The sequence below is a fragment of the Sus scrofa genome, chromosome 15, assembly GCF_054392235.1.
Source record: "Sus scrofa isolate SSC_HxYL_T2T_F1_AM1 chromosome 15, Sscrofa_HxYL_maternal_Yorkshire_Landrace_v2.0, whole genome shotgun sequence".
NCBI lineage: Eukaryota > Metazoa > Chordata > Mammalia > Artiodactyla > Suidae > Sus > Sus scrofa.
In genome coordinates this window covers 93,930,040-93,951,109 of record NC_139397.1, presented here as the reverse complement: position 1 = coordinate 93,951,109, position 21,070 = coordinate 93,930,040, and the positions used below count along the sequence as shown (strand labels likewise).

Sequence of the window (21,070 nt, the reverse complement as noted above, 5' to 3'; positions counted from 1 at the left end):
TTATTCCACCCCCACCCCCAGTTCTTGGGACTTTACCATCCTCCATCCATTGGAGCTGAAGTTAATCTTTCTTTTAGAGAAGGGCAGAAGCCAGCTTTGTAGGAAGGACAGTATTTCTTCCTTCCTGTTTCAGATACAAAAGTTGTGAAAGCCCAGGCTTTTGTTTGTGAGAGCCAACCTTTGTTGAAGGAAGAAAGAGCTGATGGATGTCAAGGACCCAAAGTTAGAGAACCAGAGTTTTTATAATAACCTAATGGGAGGGGGGAAAGTGCCTAAAACCCTGGAAAGAGAAAAGCCCTTTCAAGAAGGATGGGGGTGGGGGAGAAGGGGCTGTGGATAGGAGAAAGACCTTTGGAGGAGACAAGCCTTGAGTTAAAACACTAATTAGGAGTTCCCATCGTAGCTCAGTGGTTAACAAATCCAACTAGGAACCATGAGGTTGCAGGTTCAATCCCTGGCCTTGCTCAGTGGGTTAAGGATCCGGCGTTGCCATGAGCTGTGGTGTAGGTCACAGACACAGCTTGGATCCTGTGTTGCTATGGCTCTGGTCTAGGCCGGTGGCTACAGCTCTGATTAGACCCCTGGCCTGGGAATCTCCATATGCTGCGGGAGTGGCCCTAGAAAAGGCAAAAAGACAAAACAAACAAACAAAAAACAACCCACTAATTAGACTGTGAGGAAGGACCCAGAGTCTTGGCTTGAGAAAGTGTTAATGATAGAAACCCAAGATGCACGACAGGGAGGCATGGGCTTGCTTTCTGTTGAAACCCAGGGAAGAGACCATCTTCCAGGTCCCTAAACCAACAACGATCGTTGCAGGAGAATATGCAGTATGTTATGTTTAGCCAGAGAGGGTCTGAGATGGAGTCCCCTAGGTCCTTACAGGCTGTAGATATGCCAGAGTCTCCTCGTGATCCCATGAAGGGAGTGGGAGGCTTGAGAAGTTGGAGGGACCAGAGAATTCCTGGAGTTGAAATGGAAAAGCTGGTAGATCTTCTCCACAAAGGCTTTGGCAGCAACTTCGAATGTCCTCTGTGGGAGTTCCCTTGTGGCACAGCAGGTTAAGGATCTGGCATTATCCCTGCAGTGGCTCAGGTCACTGCTGTGGCACAGAGTCAGTCCCTGGCTGGGAAACTTCCACATGACGCCTGAAAATTTCTGAGCAGGGAGTAACATGGTAAATGTGGTACTTTAGGGACATTGGTCTTGTAGCTGGGTTGGCTCACTGTACCCACTTTATGAGGCTGGGACCCAAGAAGCTCAGCCCTGATACAAAATGAGAACAGCCACAACCGGGAGGCAGTCTTTCACAGAATTACAAGGTTGGGATGCTCCAAAAGAAGTCAGAAATCTCCTTGTTGGGTACTGTATTTTACGTTTTGTTTGTTTTTTAACCTAGACCTGAGAAGAGAGGCACGCTGACTTTTCCCCTCCAGCAGCTGTTCTGTGATCACTGCAGGTCCTGGTCCTGCCGCTGGGGGGCAATCACCTCTGGGGATGTTTCCCTGGTTCCATAGAGTTCATCAGCGCCTTGAATCACTCCCTACTAATGAGCATGTGCATCCTCATCTTCACTTGGATGTAACATTTCTCGGCCTAAAATACATGACTTTTTCAGTCGGTACCGTCCGATACGACCAGAGTGCCCAACAAGAGGCAGAAACACACGTCATAAGCTCAAGGGAAATGGTTATTGCCCTTTGTTCTTAAATGTGTTGACCTGGAAACGCAGTGTGAATGGAGTTCTTCAAGTACATGATGAATCCAGTTTGCTGCTGAGGGGGGACAAATTACTTCCAGTAGACTCTACTCTTGGACTTGGAAGCGGCCCGTTTCTTGGGCCGCTTCCGCGGCATATGGAGGTTCCCAGGCTAGGGGTCGAGTCAGAGCTGTAGCCACCAGCCTATGCCAGAGCCACAGCAGCACAGGATCCGAGCCACGTCTGCAACCTACACCACAGCTCACGGCAACGCCGGATCGTCAACCCACTGAGCAAGGCCAGGTATCGAACCCGCAACCTCATGGTTCCTAGTCGGATTCGTTAACCACTGCGCCACGATGGGAACTCCTACTCTTGAACTTCTTTTAACTCATCCTGAGTATCCTTCTCTTTGGCCTACATTTTTTTTTTTTTTTTTTGTCTTTTGTCTCTTTAGGGCCACACCCGGGGCATAGGGAGGTTCCCAGCCTAGGGGTCGGATCGGAGCTACAGCTGCCAACCTGCACCACAGCCACAACAACATGGGATCCGAGTCCCATCTGCAACCCACACCACAGCTCACGGCAATGCCGGATCCTTAACCCACTGAGCAAGGCCAGGGATGGAACCTGTGTCTTCGTGGATACTAGTTGGGTTCGTTAACCACTGAGCCACGTCAGGTACTCCCCTTTGGCCTACATTTCTAAAGGCTAGCTAAAAATCCTTCTTAGTGGAGGGTCTAAGGTACTCAGCTGCACCATTTCTTATGAGATGGTTATGCTGGTATGTGGCCTCGACTAGCCCAGCTGAGAAGATAGGACTGAGTGTTTCATTCCTCCTTCTGCCAACATTATGATGACAGTATTATCCATCTAGAAAGATCGCCCAACCATGAAGATGCAGATGAAAAACACAGCATATGCCTATCCAGATGTTTTTCAACTCGCATTCGCATATAGTGTTCCACCAATACATGTGCCTCCATGCTTCTTTTAAGTTGTATTAATAGAGCAAAAACGCTTCCCCCATCATACATTATGTATCTCCCATGGACATTACAGAAGATACAGTAGATTTACTGCCCTTGGTGTATTGGGTTTTTCCCCCCTTATTGGCTGGGAAATACGATAGCCATATAGGACCAACAGGAGCCAGACGCATCAACTCATGTAGTTTTAAAAGTGTATTTGTCTGCATGGTAAGTCAGAATCCCCTCCTAATGAATCTCTATCCTGAAAATTATCTTCCATGTCAGGAAAGAGACCACAAGGAACAAGCATCTTCTTTCTCTGATTTGCATTATGGAAAGAAAAGGAAAATAGCACAGATGCATTGGGTATTGTACAAAGAGCATATATGGGCATTTCAATCCCTAATATCACACTAGTTTCTGATGCTAATGTAAAATATGTTCTTTTTGCATTTATAATCATGATGAGCAGATGGCGAAGACGGTTTAAAGTAGTACTGTACGTCTATTAAAATAATGTATGCTGTTAGGGAGCCTTCCCTAAAACTGGAGTTTAATTGCTTATAAACACATACATTAGAAAGACTCATGATTCTAAGGGCCATTTGCTTTGCCAGGACAATAGTTAGACAGAGTTCCCTCTAACAGGCTTTGGCTCCAAGACTTCTGGGGGCAGCAGATGCTCCACTCCATTCTCTCTTCAAGAGGCTTCATTGACAAGAACATCGGGCCTGGCACAAAAGCACCCTGGTTTCTTAAAACAAAGGAATCCTGCTTCAAATTAAATTAAAATCAAGAAATTAAGGCAAATGCAGACCGGGGGGAGAACTGATAAGGGAAGAATTGCGTATGTAAGCGGCTCCATTCTCCCTCCCCCTCCTTTTTTTCTCTTTTTTCCTCCCCTGTCTCAAGCAAACCATCGACAAAGGCATTTTGTAATTTTCGGTGATTCATATTGATTGTAAGGTCGCTGGGCTTTCTAAAAGTAAAACCTGCCAGAGTTTCCTTTGCTTAATTCCAAGAGGCTTCGCTGCTCAACCACAGGGTGTGTGTGTGTGTGTGTGTGTGTGTGTGTGTGTGTGTGTGTGTGTGTGTGTGTGTGTGTGTGTGTGTGTAGGCTTCTTCTGCACCACCCGCACAGTCTTCTTGGATAGGGCATGCTCTAGAGGAGGGATGCTTGATCATGGAGAGCAGGCGACAAAGTCGGGACAATCAGGATCCACTGGGAACACCACAAAAGGAACTGGATACTGTTTGCAAACAGGAGGAGGAGAAAGGGAGGAGGCGGCAGTAGAGAAAGGCAGGCTGAGAGCCAAGGGCCCGAAGAAGGCAGCGAATTTTAGAAAACACTCATTTGACTAATTTGCCTAATATAATAAAGAAAGGATGGTTTTATTTTCAAATGCAGAAGTGGTGATTGATTAGGTGGGCATTATATTTGCAGCGTCTGGAATGAATAATGGTTGTGAATGGCTATGGAAAATATCTCACCAAGAAGGGAAAAAAATCCATAAGTCATACAAGGCAGAGCACAAAAATACCAACATACCAACATTCAGAGAGAGTTTAAATAATAACAGGCTGGATCTTGGAAGTGCTCCAAAGAAACAGGGAACAGAAAGAGAGCTACACGCAGCATAATGGTTTCTAGACAATAGGCAATGAGAGAGGGTCTGCACAGGCTTGTGAATGTGGTATTAGCTCTTTAATTATTATAATTACCTAAGTTTAAGGTCAAATCACCTGTGTATTGCTGATAAAATGAATGATTTCTTTTAAAATAGTAGAAGCAGTGCTTAAATTACCAAGGATGTTACAGGAATGGATAATCCACGTGGGTGAGATCTTACAGAATTATCCGCATCTTGTAGAGCAAAAACCCTGACAAAGAATGGCCTGGAGTATCTACCATCGAACCCTGGAAATACCCTCCAGGTCCCCAAGAGGGGTCTCTGTAGTTAAAGGCAGCCTTTCCCACTGCTGAAGACATACACTCTCTGGCAGTTTAAACAGGTTGCTTTGTTGGGAGTTCCCGTTGTGGCTCAGTAGTTAACACACCCAACTAGCATCCATGAGGAAGCAGGTTCGATCCCTGGCCTGGCTCTGTGGGTTAAGGATCCGACATTGCCATGAGCTGTGGTGTAGGTCAAAGATATGGCTTGGATCCCGCGTTGCTGTGGCGTAGGCTGGGGGCTACAGCTCCGATTGGACCCCTAGCCTGGGAACTTTCATATGCGAGGTAAGATTCGGTCAGATTTGGAAACTTGAACTCATGTTTTGCAATCTTTGATCAGTCATCCAACTGCAGCCTGAACCCCGCCCCCCCTCGGGCCCCAAAACCAAAAAGACTGGCTGTGGAGGACTTGCAAAATACCTACACTTTGAACACTTAAGTGTTGAAATTCCATTAAGTGTTAAATAGTGAAATGGAAGGTTTTACTCTGTCTTATTAGAAATAACTGAAAAGTTTCATGATTTGATTTTTCAGCAGCATTGAATTCCAAACACTTGAAAATAAACACTGAAAGTGTCTGATCCCAAACTCCAGAATAAGCTATTCGATTGCCCTTTGGGTAGGAGCTAGGTCTCAGAATCGATAGAGGAGTAGCCCAGATGTCTTCGTTTTTCAAATCCCTCGAAGGTGAGCCACAGGTCCTTCAGGCTTGAGAATCGTTGCTATATGCAGGGGCAGTCTTTATGTGGTTTTAAGACTTGGTCAGTCTGTATTTTTTCAGTAGACCACAGTATTTTTTCAGTTAAAACTGGACATGGAGAACAGACTTGTGCTTGCCAAAGAGGAAGAGGAGAGAGTGGGATGGATTGGGAATTTGGGGTTAATAGATGCAAACTATTGCCTTTGGAAGGGATCAGCAATGAGATCCTGGTGTATAACACTGGGAATTATGTCTAGTCACTTATGATGGAGCATGATAATGTGATAAAAAAGAATGTATACATGTATATGTCACTGGGTCACCTTGCTGCACAGTAGAAAATTGACAGAACACTGTAAACCAGCTATAATGGAAAAAATAAAAATCATTATAAATGGGGAAAAAAAAAAACCCAGTGGGTCATTTGAGAGGGGGCAAGCCTGGTGATAGGGAGGACCACCAAGACGCTCCTGTCATGGTCCTGGTGAGTGCTGGCGAGGGTCTAAAGGAGGGCAGTGGACGCTGGAGAGGGAGACAGAGGGAGGCTCAGGGTTAGGGAGGCTGAGTCAGGTGCACATTCAGACGGCAAAATCCACATCACTCAGTGCTTGACTATGGAGTGTGGACTGAAAAATGAGTCTAAAATAACCAGCAGATTTCTCCCTCAGTGACTGGTTGGATGATGACATCTGTGACCAAGCAAGTTCTAACATCACTTCTGGAGGTTCTGCCATTCCATTCTGACACCAGCTCTCCAGAGTTAGAGCAGATCCTGCAAATTAAAGGCTCAGTCCTGGATCCCGTTGTGGCTCAGTGGTTAACGAATCTGACTAGGAACCATGAGGTTGTGGGTTCGATCCCTGGCCTTGCTCAGTGGGTTAAGGATCCAGCGTTGCCGTGAGCTGTGGTGTAGGTTGCAGATGCAACTTGAATCTGGTGTTGGTGTGGCTGTGGCGTAGGCCAGTGGCTACATCTCTGATTAGACCCCTAGCCTAGGAACCTCCATATGCCACGGGAGTGGCCCAAGAAATGGCAAAAAAGATTAAAAAAAAAAAAAAAGGCTCAGTCCCAAGTGATTCTGCCTTTGTGGGTGTATGGTTATAGATGAAAGGGTAAAATATTCTGTGCATATTAGGATTGGGTGTATAAAGCCAGGGATACCTTGCATGGCCTCAAGGTGGAGGAAGACGTTCTATTTCAAAGAATGAGAGCTTGATCACCAAACATCTCAGGGCATAGGGGGCTAGCTATAGAAGGAAATAATTTAAAGTTGGAGGAGGCTTTAGAGGGCCCTGATTTAGAGAGGCAAGACCTCAGAGAGGTGCAGAGACTTGCTTATGGGCATTAATGTATTACAAGCCACAGCCAGCGTCTGAATTCAAGACCTTAGGCTTCCTGTCCAGTGCTGCACCCAGCTCACTGTCTTTCTGTTGTTATTTTAAGTCACGAATTTTGGGGTGATTTGTTAGTCAGCATTAATAGCTATAACACACTCATTGAGGGCAATTATTAAAAAATAAAGTGAAAGAAAAAAGAGAAAGAGAAGGGGAGGAAGGAAGAAAGGGAGGGAGGGGAGAAGGAAATAAAAGATGATAGGGTAACAAACACCTGTACCTGTTTTATAAAAGTTACTCCAAAAGATCCCCTCACCAGCCACAAAAATCTCTTTATTTAAAAAAAAAAATTTTTGTGCTGTTGGGATGACTGTATTTATTTATTTAATTTCTTTTACTATGTCTAGTCAGTTATGATGGAGCATGATAATGGGAGAAAAAAGAATGTACACATGTATATGTAACTGTGTCACCATGCTGTACAGTAGGAAAAAAATTGTATTGGGGAAATATTTTTAAATTTTTTTAATTTTTAAAATATATTATTATAGTTGATTACAATGTTCTGTCCGTTTCTGCTGTATAGCAAAGTGACCCAGTTATACACATATATTTATACATACATTCTTTTTCTCATATTATCTTCTATCATGTTCTATCCCAAGAGACTGGACATAGTTCCCTGTGCTATACAGCAGGATTTCATTGCTTATCCATTCTAAATGTAATAGTTTGCATCTACTAACCCCAAACTCCCAGTCCATCCCACTACCTCCCTTTTGCAACCACAAGTCTGTTTTCTATGTCTGTGATTTCTTTTCTACAGATAGGTTCATTTCTGCCATATTTTAGATTTCACCTATAAGCGACAGCATATGGTATTTGTCTTTCTCTTTCTGACTTACTTCGCTTAGTATGAGACTCTCTGGTTCCATTCATATTGCTGCGAATGGCATTATTTTGTTATTTTTTATGGCTGAGTAGTATTCCATTGTATATATGTACTACATCTTCTTAAATATCTTTAAAGAAAACTGAAAATATCCCCCGTCCACATTAACTGCCCTGAAGGAGCTCTTCTTTCCTTTTCTGCCTTGCTACCAGGAATAAAAATAAGCAGGAATTGTGAAGGTAGAAATTTAGTATCATGTTCTGTAATGTTATCAGGTTACTATGTGATCTTGCTAATCAAGCTGCTGAATGTACTCGGCTTCGTGGTGTCCAGGCATGTCATTTATAGTTCATTAAATATGGCATTTGAGGTATTTCTGGAAAACCTGGGCATAGGCTTTTTGAATGGGAGTGTTATACCACTGCTTCTAAGTCAGACTTGTTTCAACTAACAGCACCATTTTCCAGGAAAAACAAATGCAAGGACTCTCATATTCCTAATTCGTGGACTATACAGAGTCCAAGTTAGTGGTTTGGGAACTCACGGTACCTCAAGGTCTTTCTTACACATCCCAGTGAGCATTGCTCTCCAGATGCAGAGAAGCATCTATCAGTTACTTGAGAGTTTGGGGAGAGGTGTTAGAATAGGGAATAAATGGCTTTTATTGTAGCCCTTAAAACTCATTTTAATAATATTTTAGTTTTTTCTTATGCCAGTCATATAACAAAAACCATTAGAGAGGTTCCCTGGTGGCCTAGCAGTTGTTACTGCTGTGGCTCAGGGTGCTGCTGTGTCACGGGTTCAATCCCTGGCCTGAGAACTTTCCAATGCCATGGATGCATTTAAAAAAAAAAAAAAAAAGCATTAAGCCATTCAGTTTTATAGAGTTTCCTCATTCCCTAATTTACTTGTCCTATTCAAGTATCTCTGGATTAAACAGATGAGTTTTTGAGGCCCCTAATAATGAAGTGTTCCCATTTAAAGAATCAATAGATGGATTTTTTCCCCTTTAAAATGAAATTAATTTACCCTGCACCCTTATTATGAGAATTCATCCCTAAAGGATTTGTTTGTTGATTGGAGAAAAAAAATATTTTTATCCCTTTAGGTCTTTCTCTTCATATTTGGCTGGAAAGCTTTTGTCAACAAAAACCTGTCATCAACTCTCTCTGGAATTGACTTGCCCAAGTCCTGTTACACAGAATTACAGAATTAGCTTGTCTACTCATCATCACAATATACCTAGCATTTCTCCCCAAGCTCAGAATATCTTCTTACAAATGTTAGAATGAAATTTCTTTCCTATATTGGCTATATGTTTAAACTGCTGCTTCTTTTTCAAGTGTATTCTATTAAAGTATTGAACACCATGCGTAGCTGTCTATAGAAATTTGCGAATTGTAAGTACTACGTTCTCACCAGTTCTTACCTGTAACTCACATTATTATCTTTCTACAGGAGCATCATTTCTTCACCTTGTGTATAAAGCTCTTTGCTCTTTTCTCTCAATAAAACTTTCAGGCAGTGCCGTTTTGCCCACTTCTCCTTCCCTTTCAGGGTCTGTTAACCGCTCTTGAGGCGCTGAAAGCTTTTTCCTTTCTGCTTTACTTCCCGGTACTCAGATGCCAAGGAGAAGCTCTTTCACCTTCTTCTCTTCCACTTCAATCAGAATGATGGGCGTGCTTCCTCAGAGTTGCTCAGCTCCTTTGGCGTGGCTGAGAGCTAATTTCTTGCTTTTATCCAGAACTGCACCATAGGAACCTTGCACTTTTTACTGCAACCCCAGCTCCTTTACCACTTTCAGGGGTCCCCAGACGAGCACCTCCCTTCAAATGCCAACAAAAATGCTGCCCCCCTCCCCCAACTAGATGGAAAGAACACCACCACGTATCAATCAAAGGAAATGTTTATGATTAGGACCCATCACATTGATCGAAATGACCTCTCACTTGTCTCAGATAGACTCACAATAGCCTAAAGTGATCACAGGAGTTTGCCACATCAGATAGTGGAAAACTCATCAGAGGGGAATTTAGAGAAATTTTTGAAGGTGGATTCGTTTCTTAGAAGTCATTCCCTGGTGACAATTTACCTACAAATATGCTGTGGTAACAGTATCTGGTTAATTCATAGGACATGTTTTATTGGGGTATAATTAGAGGATTAGAGGGGAGAAATCCTCAGTTTCTTTCTTTCTTTCTTTTTTTTTTTTTTTTGGTTTGTTTTTGGTAACTGATTCATAGGAATGAGAAGCTATCCCATTTTGACAATTAATATACAGGCTGTGATTTTTTTTTTTTGGACTTTTATAGATTCCAAACCTTAAAACAGAAAAAAGAAAGAAAAGCTTCCAGTTAAATATGGCAGAATTATAAACATACATTTGTCTCTTCTTCCTTCCCAAACTTTCCTAAAACAATAAAGGTCAAAAAAGTATTAACATGTGAGAACAGAGAGGATGATTTAGGGGATTTCAGCAAGTTTTTGAAGATGACAGTGGGGTTGGAGAGCTGGCAGTCAACTCAGTGGAGCTGAAGGAGTAACAGGTAAGGGTGCTGCAGAGAGATTTCCAGAAGCAGTGACCCAACTACCTTCCCGATCCCCCCACCCCAGCACCACACACCCCCCACCAGCACCACACCCCCAGAAGTACTGCACGCCCCCAGCATTGCACCCCTCCAGCACCATACCCCCTCAGCACTGCACCCCCCCAGCACCATACCCACCATTGCCACACCCCCACCAGCACCACACCCCCTCAGAACCACACCCTCCACCAGTACCACACCGACCTATGGGAGAGTTGTTCACATTGCAGAAATTGAACAAAAGCGGCTTCAGATCCCGTCCCTGGGATCAGAGGCAAACAGGAGTAAGGCCTGAGTTCAAACAGAGGGACAGAGTAAAAATCTATGTACAGAATTGTGGGACCCAACCCCTCCCCTCTCTTGTCCTACTCCCTGAATGGCAGCAGCCAAGTCTCTTAAACAGGAGACTGAAGAACTGACTCTTCTGCTTAAAACAAAACAAAACAAAACAGGGAGTTCCCTTCATGGCTCATCGGTAACAAACCCAACTAGTATCCATGAGGATGCAGGTTCAATCCTGGCCTCTCTCAGTGGGTTGAGTATCTAGTGTTGCTGGTGAGCTGTGGTGTAGGTTGCAGACGGGGTTTGGATCCCACGTTGCTATGGCTGTGGTGTAGGCTGGCAGCTGCACCTTGATTCAGCCTCTTGCCTGGGAACTTCCATATGCTGCAGGTGCAGCCCTAAAAAAAAAAAAGCAAACAAAAAACCAGCCTCTGAGAAAAGACCTCAAAATCTGCTGTTTAGGACTTTCCCAATAGAAGGGCTGGCTTAAGCCCATGGTGATGCCCGCCATGCAGCAAGCCCACCCCCTACACCCCACTCACGCATACACAGATTTTCCAAACTATTGTTCAGTGCTTCCATCTTTAATACGAGTAAAGTATCAGCTGACACTTGAGGACAATCTCCAGCATGCTGGAAAGAAACTGAAAATAAGCAAATGGAAAAAAGAAGCAGAGACAGTACAAAAGGCAGAGAAGCAGAAAGAACCTTGATCAAAGAAAAGAAACCTTGGAATTCCCTTGTGGCTTAGGATCTGGCATTGTCACTGCTGTGGCTCTGGTTACAGCTTTGGTGCAGGTTTAATCCCTGTCCCAGGAACTTCCACACACACAAAAAAGAAGAAGAGAAAAGAAAAGAAAAAAACCAAATCTGGTCAAAAATAATATAGTCATAAAAGAAATCCAAGATACCAGTGAAATTTTGGCAATTAAAAATAGAGTACTTGAAATTAAAATATTTAGTAAAAATTTTATTCTATAAACTTATCTTCTAGAATCCTAAATAAAAAATATAGATATGGAGGATGGCAGAGAAATGATTTTTAAAAATAAAATTGAGAAGTTCCCACTGTGGCTCAACAGGATCGGCAGCATCTCTACAGCTCCAGGACACAGGTTCGATCCCCTGCCTAGCACAGTGGGTTAAAAGATCTGGTGTTGCCTCAGGTAACAACCATGGCTCAGATCTGATGTCCTGCCCAGGAACTCCATATGTCATGAGGCAGCCAAAAATGAAAAAAATAAAATAAAAATTAAATTGAGACTCAGTCTCTAAGCTCGTACAATGTGATTAATAAAGTTCCTGGAAACACAGAACAGAGAAAATGGAGACAACAAAACTATCAAAGAAATGATATTTATGATATATATAAAATTAAAATTTCCTGAACTTAAAGGCATGAGTCTCCAGATCAAAAGGAACCTCCCAGTGCTCAGCAGGATGAATGAATGGACACAAGTGCCAAAGCCACATCATTGTAAAATGTCAGAACACCAGGAATTCAACAGTCACAAAGATGATCAAATGCCATCATCTTCTAAATTCTGAAGGACAGTGATCTTCAAACTAGACTCCTGTATTTGTCAAAATACCCATCAAGCAAGAGAGGAAAGTATATTAGCCTGGGTGCTGTAACAAAACACCAACCATGGACTAGGTGGTCTCAACAACAGAAATGTATTTTCTCACAGTCTGAAGGCTGAAAGCCCAAGATCAAGGTGCCAGCAGGATCACTGTCTTGCTCTCCCACTGGGTTATAGGCAGCCACCACCTTGCTGGGTGCTCACATGATCTCTTCTTGGTGAGTGCACGGAGGAAACAGGGCAACTTTCTGGTGTCTGGTGTCTCTTCTTATAAGGCCACTAATCCTGCTGGATCAGGGCCCCACCCTTATGACCTCATTGACCTTAATTACCTCTCTGCCCTAAAGATAGCTACACTGTGCTTTAGTATATGAATTTGGTGGAGAGACACATACATTCAGTCTGTAAAAGGTAGCACAGAGACTATTTTCAAATGTGAAGACTCAAATGATTATTTCTTATCCCATCTTACAAGGCTTCTGAAGGAAAAAAAGGCTGAAGGAAAAAAGTGAGGAAGACCTGGAAAAAAGGCTTAGGATCCAAAAAACAGGACCTGGGACTGGCGATGTCCAAGGACAATCGATGGGCACGGGAACCAAGTTAAAGAACACCAGCCCATCTTGGAGCAGGGAGGATTGTAGGATTAGGGAACAATTAACTCTTTTATAAATAAAAAAGTGAAATGAAAAAGGGAATATAAATGTGGTATCTTGATAGATCATACGGAAGACAATCCATAAGAAAGAGAATCTATACATATTGATAACTGGGTAACTTTGCTGTACAGTAGAAATTGGCACAACATTATAAATCAACTGTGCTTTAATTTTTAAAAATGGGAACAAATGTAGTATGTCCCTTGGCCCAGCAGTGGTAATCTGCATATGGTTATAATAATGGAAATACTGACTCTTGATGTAAACAAAAATTGGGGTACAGCCATATGTTTGCCACAGAGGGTGGGAGGGATGCTGTGTGGATGGCAGCAGTGGTGTAATAGAGCTAGGTCCTCAGTCACCAGCAGAGGAAATCAAAGGATAATGTTTCTTCCATTATTAATTTATTTTACAAATACTTATGTATCAGTGTTAGGAACTTTCCTAAAGATCAAATCATATGAGATTGGGGCTGTTGTTATCCTTATTTTATCAAATGAGAAACTGAGACACAGAGACCTTAAGGACTTTGCCCAAGATCACACAGTTTGTTCAGAATCAGAATTCTAAAACAGTCTGGGAGTTCCCATCATGGCACAGTGGAAACGCATCCGACTAGGAACCATGAGGTTGCGTGTTTGAGCGCTGGCCTCACTCAGTGGGTTAAGGACCTGGCGTGGCGGTGAACTGTGGTGTAGGTCGCAGACAGGGCTTGGATCTGGCGTTGCTATGACTCTGGTGTAGGCCGGCAGCTGTGGCTCCGATTCGACCTCTAGGCTGGGAACCTCCATATGCCGCAGGTGCGGCCCTAGAAAAGACAACAAGACAAAAATAAATAAATAGAACAGACAGTCTGGCTCAAAAGTGCGACACGTCATGAAAACGGATACATGAAGATATAGCAATATAAGCATATTATTGAGAAATATGGAGGTGTATTCCAGAAGAAATAGTGAAAAGAGTTGAAAGTATTAGGCTCTGAGAAATAAGACTGAAGGTAGGGACAGATTGGAAAAGGGTACGTTTTTATTATAAGATTTTTAAAAGCTTTTTGATTTTATTTTTTAAAGAAAAAAGTCAATTTTTTCAAAACGAAAAAGAGAAGCAAAGGAAAAATGGCAGCTTTTTTCACCATCACTTCCTCTTCTCCATCCCTCTCTCTGTGTATTAAGTGGCTTTGGATCCTACTCTATGCTTGGCATTAAGGACTGGTTTACAAAGTCAAGTCTAAGCTCCTTGGCATGGGGTAATTGGCTCTGCAAGAGCTTCCTGCTTCTCTAGCCATATCCTTTTCATGCCCAGTTCCTTGAGAAGCTACATCAGGCTGGTGAGCCAGTGCAGATCTATTTTTGCCAGTTCATCCGAGTTCACGCTGTGATGGTAAGATAAAAGTGAACCACAGGAGTTCCCGTAGTGGCTCAGCAGTTATCGAACCTGACGAGGATCCATGAGGATGCAGGTTCAATCCCTGACCTCGATCAGTGGGTTGAGGATCCGGCGTTGCCGAGAGCTGTGGTGTAGGTCACAGATGCGGCTCCGATCTGGCGTTGCTGTGGCTCTGGCAAAAGCCGGTGGCTACAGTTCCGATTGGACCTCTAGCCTGGGAACCTGCATATGCGTTGGGTGCGGCCCTAAAAAGCAAAAAAGGAGAGGGGCAGGAGGGGGGGGGAGCCATAGAAGATAAGTCTCAAAGTCCATCCAAAGAGAGATTCTCTTTCCACTGGTAGAGGACAGGGACACACGTGGCAAGATGTAGCAGCTCTCTTCATGGCTACCTCAGTGTCAGGGAACATGGTGTTATGAAATGCCAAAGTCTCAAAGGATCTCAGGTTTCAACTGGTCCAATTTATGACTTAATTAGTGCAACACAGAGACTAAGCCATGGCCACCAATTGACTCCTGATTTCCCCACTGGGGCGCTTCCCTTGTATTGCTCCCTGACTCCATGAGTGGTACCACTATGCATCTAGCTGCAGAAGCCAGCACCACCCTAGACCAAGCTTTCAGCATCTCTTGCCAGGAGCACTGCAGTGACCTTTTAACCAGTCTGCATGTACACCAAACCCCACTCCACACAGAAAATTCCATCGAAAGGCAGAGTTGAACACATTTTGTGTCCTATAATTAAAATCTTGAGTGGCTTTCAATGGTCCTGGATAAAGACAAAACTCTTTAACGTGGCCTAGATTTTCTACATGGTCTGGCCGCTCAGGTATATCTAGCACCATATATCAGCTATGTCAGGTATATCTTGCACCATGGTCCCCTTCAGTCTCTGTCCATCCACCTGATCCTCCTTTCAGTCCCCCTTACTACTCATCATCTAGTAAACAGTGGGCTTGTAATAAAGAATTCTTGAAGGCATGGTATCACGCAGCTGTAGGTTCAAAACCTAGCATGTCTTTGAACATACGACACTCTCTAAACCCCAGTTTCCTCATCTCTAGACTGCACTTAGTAATAGCACCTACCCCCAGGTTTTTATCAGAATTAAATTAGATAATGACATAAAGATCTTATCATAGTACCTGGCACCAAATAAGAACACAGAACTTTTTAGCTATTGAATATTCTGCAGAATACCATCCAAATATTCCTGTTTCCATTAGTAACTGGTCACGCACGTCATTTATTAATTAATCTGAGCCTTTAAAAGCTCCATTAACATTTTGCGTCTGTGCAAATTCTGGGGATAATAAACTTTATGATTTTATTACCCTCAGTGCAAGGTAGTTGAGTCATGCCAAAGATGTGCTAGAGCTGGTTTGTCCCAGCTTACAAGGCTGATTGTTAAATATTCAGGAAGTTTGTTGTGCCAGTTGTTAAACATGGTTTTTATTAAGAATTCAACTGTATAAACTTATAATGGAAAGAAGTATATTTAAAACAAGGTAATAAGGGCAATAAATACTCAAAATGCATCATTTCTTAATTACTTTGCTACATTTTATCATTAACTTGGCCTTGGAGTTATTTATGACTGTTGCGTCTATACAGTAGAGATGCACGACTGCATATCTCTTCCCAACTCAACATTCAGTTATATCACATTGGTAACTTAAAATCAGCCATACTGGGAGTATTTACACCATGGAAATCGGCAACTACTATAAAAGAAGGCTTCCCTCTCCCCACCTTGAAAGCTAGTTTTTAAACATTTATCAGCATACCAGTGAGTAATGCCTGAATATACAGACATCAGATAAAGATGCAGACCTCAACTGAGAGTGATCTTTTAGAAAAGTCAATAGCTCTCATAAAGGCCTTAAGCTAAAGATCATTTCCTTTATGAATGGATGCATGAGACCCTTCCTCAGAGAATACTGAGTTGAAGTTTATACACAATGCTTAGTACGTTTGGCTATCAGGTTTGTTAGTCTATAGAAACAAACAGACAGCACTCTGTTATAAGGGAGATATGACAGCTAAGACCTTGACAGTAAATAGTTTGATGACAAAGGAGGAGAAATAATTGCAATGAAAACCTAGAGAGGAACAAATGAAGCCCAGGATTATGAGCTCACTAGTATAAGAGAGCCCTGAGATAGTCACTGGAACACAGCATAGAACAAGAGTTAATGATCTTAGGGCGACAAAGAGCCCTCAAGAGCCCTCAAGAAAAAGTCTGCTGTCTTCCATATACTGTTGAAGAAAGAATAGTGTGTAGGATGCATTTTAAATACGTAAAAATGCATTTCAACAAAAGGAGCTGGGGAAACTGGATATCTACATGCAAAAGAATGGATTTGGACACTTACCTATTCATATAGGAAAATTAACTCAAAATGGAGCTAAAGACCTAAATATAAGAGCTAAAACTATAAAACCCTTAGAAGAAAACATAGGGGAAAAGCTTCATGACGTTGGATTTGGCAGTGATTTCTTGGATATGACACCGAAAGCATAGGCAACAACAAGAACAAAAGTAAACTGGATTTTATCAAAATTAAAAACCTTTGTGCATCAAAGGACACTATCAAGAAAGCGAAAAGGCAACCCGTGGAATGGGAGAAAATATTTCCAAACTATTTATTTGATAAGGAATTAATATCCAGAATATGTAATGAACCCCTACAACTTAGCAGGAACAAAAATAAGCAACCTAATTCAAAAATCGGCGGAAGACTTGAGTAGACATTTCTCCAGAGAAGATATACAAATTGCCAATAAGCATATGACAAGATGCTCAAGATCACTAATCAGTAACGAAATACAACTCAAAACCATGAGATACCATTTCACATCCATCAGAATGGCTATTACAAAAAAAAATTACAGAAAATAAGAAGTGTTGGTAAGGATATGGAGACATTGGAACCCTTGTGTAGTGATGAGAATGTAAAATGACACAGCCACAATGGAAAACGGTATGGCAGTTTCTCAAAAAAATTAGACATAGAATTATCATATGAGCCAGCAATTCCATTTCCTAGCATACATCCCAAACAATTGAAAGCCACAGAGTTCCCATTGGTGCGGCAGAAACGAATCCAACCAGGAACCATGTAGTTGTGGGTTCGATCCCTGGCCTCGCTCGGTAGATTAAGGATCTGGCGTTGCCGTGAGCTGTGGTGTTGGTCACAGATGCAGCTCAGATCCCGTGTGGCTGTGGCTGTGGTATAGGCCGGCAGCTGTAGTTCCGATTGGACCCCTAGCCTGGGAACCTCCATATGCCATGAGTGCAGCCCTAAAAAGCCAAAAGACAAAAAAAAAAGAATTGAAAGCAGCAAGTGGAACTAGAGTACAGATATTTGTACATCCATGTTCACAGCAATATTATTCACAATAGCCAAAAGGTGGAAACAACTTAAATGCACAAAGAATGGATAAGCAAAATGTGGTATATCTGAACAGTGGAATATTATTCAGCCTGCTAAACATGGAAAAACCTTAAAAACATGCTTCATAACGTAAGGTAGACACAGAAGGACAAACACTGTACGATTCCACTTAGCTGAAGCATACAGAATAGTCACCTTCATAGAGATGGCAAGTAGAATAGTGGTTACCAGGGGTAACTGGGAGTTATTAAATAATAACTGAGTGCAGGGTTTCAGTTTAGAATGATGAAAAAGTTCTAGGGATGGATGGTGGTAATAGTTGCAAAGCAATGTGAATATCCTTAATGCCACTGAATTGTACACTTAAAAATGGGTAAAGGAGTTCCTGCTGTGGAGCAGTGGGTTAAGTCACTGCAGAAGCACAGGTTCAATCCCCGGCCCAGCGAAGTGAGTTAAAGGATCTAGCGTTGCCACAGCTGTAGCACAGGTCGAAGCTGCAGCTTGGATTCAATCCCAGTCCCGGAAAATTCCATACACTGCTAGCTCGGCCATAAAAAACAAACAAACCAAGAAGGTTAAAATGGTAAACTTTATGGGATGTGTTTTTACCAGAATAAGATGTACTTTATAAGCACACAAAAAAGCTAAATATGGTATTACATGTACTTTATTTAAAACAGTTATTTAGAAGTTCCCGTCATGGCTCAGTGGAAATAAATCTGACTAGTATCCATGAGATCACAGGTTCAAATCCCTGGCCTCACTCAGTGGATTAGGGATCCAGCATTGCCGTGACCTGTGGTGTAGGTCTCATACTCAGCTCCGATCTGGTGTTGCTGTGGCTGTGGTGTACGCCAGCGGCTACAGTTCCAATTTGACCCCTAGCCTGGGAACCTCCATATGCCGTGAGTATGGCCCTAAAAGACAAAAAGACTAAAAAAAAAAAAAAAAAAAAAAAAAAAAGCACAGCTTAAGTCAAATGTACTTTAACAAAAAAATAAAATAAATAAACAAAGAGAAAAAAAATGCAAGCTCCAGGTTTCCAGAACACCATATCTGGAGCGTCACTGTCTCTGATAGGAATGAGACAGAGATGTGAATTTATGAGTTTTCAATGTATCGCTTGAAATACAACAGTGACATCGTCAATTGCTATAAAGTGCAACCTCTGATCAATAATAAAGATTAATACAGTCATTGTAAGTGTTTGTGGAGGGAGAGAGAGGAAGAGGGGAATTAGACTGGAGGGCTGGACAGTGGGTGGCTTCTCTCAGTGAAGTTAAATAACACCAAGATAAAAGAAGGCAAGGTGTCCTTAATACTAACAAAAGATGTGAACCACAGTGTGGCAGGAGACAAAAAGATCCACAGGGTGGGTTCAAACACTGTTGGCTTTTGCAGGTGTTGCCATAGGATACCACTTTGGAACTCTTAACACGTTCCCCCACACCCAACTCTGCCCCTCCCTGCATCTGAGTCTTGCCCTGGGCGCACTGTCTCGGACCGGGCAGGAAAGGAGATGCTAGGAGATTCTTCTCAGTTTTTGCAGTTCAATAACCTATATACTGAAGGGAACACGAAGAGATCAAGGTTTCAGTCACAGCATTTCAGAATGGAAGGAGAGGTGGTCGCACTCCCCCCCATCTCCTACCCCAACAACATGGAGACCAGAAAAGATTTCCAGGGGCTGCGCTGAAGAAGCAAAGGAGGAGAGAGGAGGGGCAGATGTTGGTTGGCCCCTAGAGAGGGGCGTCCTGCGGCAGGAATGAGGGCTGGGCTGCCCTGGGAGTTTCGGGCAGGGGGGCTCTGCGTTGCGCGGAGATGTTTACCTGTTGTAGGAGAAACCCTAAACTAAGGATAAATGCTTGAGATGACATTTCTGCCACTTCAGTAGAAGAGCGATGCAGAACAGAAATTAAGTTACAGAAAAATCAAGAAAGCTACGTTTTCAGAGGTCCCGTTGTGGCTCAGTAGTAAAGAATCTGACTAGTATCCATGAAGACTCAGGTTCGATCCCTGGCCTCAGTCAGTGGGTTAAGGATCCGGCATTGCCATGAGCTGTGGTGTAGGTTGCAGACACAGCTCAGATCCCCTGTTGCTGCGGCTGTGGTGTAGCAGGAACTCCAGCTTGGGAACTTTCATATGCCACAGATGCAGCCCTAAAAAGCTAAAAAAGAAAGAAAGCCATGGTTTCTCCACACACAAGCTCGTGCACTGAGCTTTGGATTTAGTACACAGTTTGGGGGAGAACCAGGAAACCAGGACAATGGTCCAGGCAAGCGTGTAAAGTGAGGATAGTGGAGCTGGTGGAAATTCCAAAATTTAGCAAGCAAGCAGTAGGACTATTTGAGGAGGTCTAGACCTAAAAATGTAAGGGGAGGAACCCAAAGAGAATAGGGGCCTGGAGCACGAGGACCTGCATGTTGTCAGGTTGTGCCAGAGTCAGGAATGTGCTCTCACTGTGGTGGCCTTAAGAGTGTAATCCTCTTCTCTGTCACCCTGGTTAATGATCAATCCTGTCTCCTCTGCCAAGAAAATCCAAGCCATCGGTTCCCATTTCGAAGACCTCGATTTGGGCGACATAAGGGCATGCACAGGGCTTTTCATGCATCATAAGCACCTTTTCCACCTGGTCTACGAAGCTTCCTGTTGCCCATGCATCTTCATCACACTCTCACCTCTTTCATATTCCCAAGTAGCTATGATGCTGTGACCTTACCTTCTCCTTTCAACCTGTCTTCAGGATTAGGATCAATACCTGCTGCTCGGCTTTTATTCAAGTGATGGATAGCTTCAGAAGCCCTTATCTGGGCTGGTTTGCTGTCTCCATCTGATACTCCAAACTGACCTTCAGCCTAAGCGTCTTCAAACATGTCCATATTTTAAGGTAAGATGGATGATCCTCTCTGTTTCAAATAAGAAGGAAAATCTTTTGGTCAAAATGGGAGCAAAGGGGGAATTTGGTTCCGTGTTGTTTCAAGGAGTCCTTGAAGAGCTGTTAATAGATTGTCTTTCTTTCTTTTAGTTGTGTCGATGCTCCAAAATCAGTAAGGACCTGTGGAAAGGTCATGGGCAGCAGCATCCTGGGGCTTGAACTATAAATAGAACTTCTAAACATCTTAAAAATTTTTCCCTGCCAAATGATTTTCAGCCTTTTCTTCCAGGTTCAAGAAATACTGAAATTGCAATAAATAGCTGAAAGTGCATGCAAACACTCCAATTAGACTCCACACTGAAATTCTAAAACTTCCCTAATGGTTGCACTTTTTTTTTTTTTTTTTTTTTTTTTTTTTTTTTGTCTTTTCTAGGGCTGCACCCGAGGCATATGGAGATTCCCAGGCTAGGGGTCCAATTGGAGCTATAGCTGCCGCCCTATGCCAGAGGCACAGCAACAAGGGCTCCAAGCCGCATCTGCGACCTACACCACAGCTCATGGCAACACCAGATCCTTAACCCACTGAGCGAGACCAGGGATCAAACCCATAACCTCATAGTTCCTAGTCAGACTCGTTAACCACTGAGCCACGGTGGGAACTCCATGGTTGCACATTCTGATGGGCTCTCATGAGCTTTGTGCTTGAGCATTAACCCTCAGGGAGCAGAAGAAATACCATAGATTCCACTTAGAAAT

General features: G+C 43.0%; 1 long non-coding RNA gene across 3 annotated transcripts in view; it reads left to right on the top strand.

The window, feature by feature from the left end:
* Positions 1-21,070, top strand: part of LOC146395980 (uncharacterized) — a 350,884-nt gene that overhangs the window by 272,790 nt on the left and 57,024 nt on the right. For all 3 annotated transcript variants that reach the window (XR_014829587.1, XR_014829592.1, XR_014829589.1), the window contains one exon: positions 20,183-20,326. This is a non-coding gene — a long non-coding RNA (uncharacterized LOC146395980). The remainder of the gene's footprint in view (positions 1-20,182; positions 20,327-21,070) is intronic.